At 35.3% G+C, this 2,870-nt stretch overlaps 1 long non-coding RNA gene across 1 annotated transcript; it reads right to left on the reverse strand.

Moving 5' to 3' along the window:
• Positions 1-6: 6 nt before the first annotated feature.
• Positions 7-813, reverse strand: LOC135082069 (uncharacterized). The gene is made up of 2 exons (XR_010259334.1): positions 300-813; positions 7-209 (listed from the first exon to the last, which is right to left on the reverse strand). It is a non-coding gene; the product is annotated as an uncharacterized LOC135082069 (long non-coding RNA).
• Positions 814-2,870: the final 2,057 nt, after the last annotated feature.

Below are 2,870 nucleotides of genomic sequence, written 5' to 3' on the forward strand. Positions count from 1 at the left end.
AATTGCACCTTCTTACTTCTATAGTGTTTCATTATTGATACTTGAGTGACCTTGTGATCATAATTTGAAACTACTTGGCATGATGCATGTTCTGGCTCAGCTTGCACTGCCTTATCTCTGAAGTGAGGATTACATTGTTCTGCTTGCATTATTTTGTCACAAATCTTATCCTCAACAGAAGAATGGTACAGCATCCTCCTTAGGCAATTCTGAAACGAACAAATTACATGAATAAATCATTTAAATGATGATCAACATGCAATTAAAATTGACTGACTTAGTATATTTTATAACCTCACCTGAACGTTTAAAGTGAAAATTGAAAAAATAATCTGCTGTTAGTTTATTGTACGTACATTAAAGTGATCTTCACAGAAATACACTGCAGTTCAACTGGACAGAGTTACGGGATCTCTTTTAGCTAGTTGTAACCAGGAGTTCCGCATATTCTCATCACTGGGTACTTTAATCCACAACTTCTCTAGGTTCTTTATTGATGTATTCTGACATTCCCGCACGATACAATAGTGGTAATTACTATATTTATCATGTAATCCTTTCGAAGCCATGGTTTTAAATTCCGATAAAAAGGTTATGTTATTCACGCGTATTGTTTACAAGAATAGTGACGTCACGGCACAGATAATTAATAGACCATCATGGCGGACGGCGTTTATGGCTGTATAGATAAAATATAATTTAAAATTTAAAATATATTAGGATAGGTACTTCGAAAAAAATTCATATTTTTTTTATGGTGTAATATAATCGTAATGAACCGTTTTATCAAATAATAAAAATAGTGGCAACTAGCCTATTCAGTACAGTGCAGCAGTGGGTCTAGACAAAGTGCACTTAAAGGCACGGGGTCTCTATCAGAAGGAACTCTAAGGGTAGAATCTCCATGGGCGTGTGTTAGCGGGCAAGGAGATAATATGTTGGATGGTTGACAATCACTTTCCCTACAATTTAACGTTCCACCAAACTCAATACGCTTTCAAAGATAACCTCGTATTAAAAAAAAAGTAGCGCCGTCCTGTCAATGTCGTCGGTGGGACATTTCAGTGTATAGTTCATCTATATAGTTCCAAAATACTGGACTGTCCTGTCGATGACATTGACAGTGGGGCGCCACCGTCAATACCGGATCGCTGGTTCAGATTTTTGCCATGTTGGAAACCATATAGTTGAACGATGGTAGCGCCCCCCTGTCATTGAGTTTGGTGGGACAGTTCAGCGTGGGTCATCTATAGCCGCTTGCTCACACTTGACATGACACAACTGATTGACAGTTACCTTTTTCTGCGCATCAGTCGGGTGCACAGATATGGATTAGAGTAGATCATGAAGCTAAAGATAAAAATGGAGGGCAAAGTTGGAACAAAAACTTGAGTCAAATACCTACTTATATCTATCTCGCTCTCTGCGGCCCTACCTCTCTTTTTAGTGTGAACTGTAGTATTGCTATCTTCTTATTTAAATCTCCTTGTAAATTCTTCGAAATAGCCAATTCACTAACCAAATCAGAAGTTAAACAAATAAATAATTAATATTTGAAACTAAGATTACCTAGTTAAATAAAAAATCACAAAATTGTCGGCCATTTAGGCTTAATGTGTTGGCGAATCAGGGAATTAAAATCCCAATTCCTGGGTAATCGGTATACCATGTGGCAACATCGGCCCAATCCGGCCCATCATGGCGGTTGTTTACTATTTTGTTTATTAAGCAGTTAATTTCGTTTGAGATTGTTTACAGGAAATAATCATTGTTTTATCACAAGAATTGGTGCAAAATTTTGTAGTGCGTGGTTGCGGTAGTACGTGGTGTCCTGGAAGTGACATAAGATTCCACGCGTAAGTGTTTATTTCTTGATTTCCGACATTGGATAAATAAATAAATAAATAAATCTTTGGACAATTTCACACAGCGCCAGCTAGCCCCAAAGTAAGCAACTTAATGCTTGTGTTATGGGTGCTAGCTTAACGGATATACTACTTATATACTTTTTTTTTTTTAAATACATAAATATTATACATAGTCACACCCAGACCCGTCACAGAAATTAAAATTCATCATTTCAATTTCTGGCCGGCCGGGAATCGAACCCGGGACCTCTCGGCATAGTAGTCCGTTCTGAACCACTACACCAAACGGCCGACATTGGATCATTGTAAACATTTTTCACATTTTTTACAGTAATTTCTTCCTAAAACGTTTTACCAGTAATTACACTTATCATTTTTAATGATACCTATGTCAAGAAATAAAGATTTTACATTGAGTTTCATTGAATTTGAGCAATTTTATATTTTTTGTTTATTTAGAAAGAGCGAGTCTCCCCACAGAGAGCGAGATAGTGATACATATGTAATGATTTTAGAATTTATATTGTATTTTATACGATTATTGGTTACTTTTAAATAGTTATTGCAACAATTTTAGTATTTGTATTGTATTTTAGAAGAACCCAAAAACCCATTATTAAATTAAAATACTTTATTTGATTACTTCCTAGGCATTTTGCAGACATTAGAATGATTTTAGAATTTAATTTGTATTAAATCCAATTATTTCATATTTATTATTTAATTTAATTATTTTAGATTTTTATTGTATACATTTTAGTATTTTAAAAATTAAGAAAACGGCTAATTATGAAATAAGTATTGCATTTGACTAGTTCCGGAGCATGCCGTCGATAAGTCGTTTTGAACCGGTCGACTTTCACTGATGGAAGGGGAAGTTACCTTATCGCTGGCATGCCGCTGGACAGTCAGTTCGATTTGAGCGTTCAAAGCAAGAGGTACTATTAAGATGACGTCATAATGTCGGAATTGTGTAAATCAGTGATGCTGAAATACAAGTTA

The sequence above is a fragment of the Ostrinia nubilalis genome, chromosome 2 (genome assembly GCF_963855985.1).
Source record: "Ostrinia nubilalis chromosome 2, ilOstNubi1.1, whole genome shotgun sequence".
Lineage (NCBI taxonomy): Eukaryota > Metazoa > Arthropoda > Insecta > Lepidoptera > Crambidae > Ostrinia > Ostrinia nubilalis.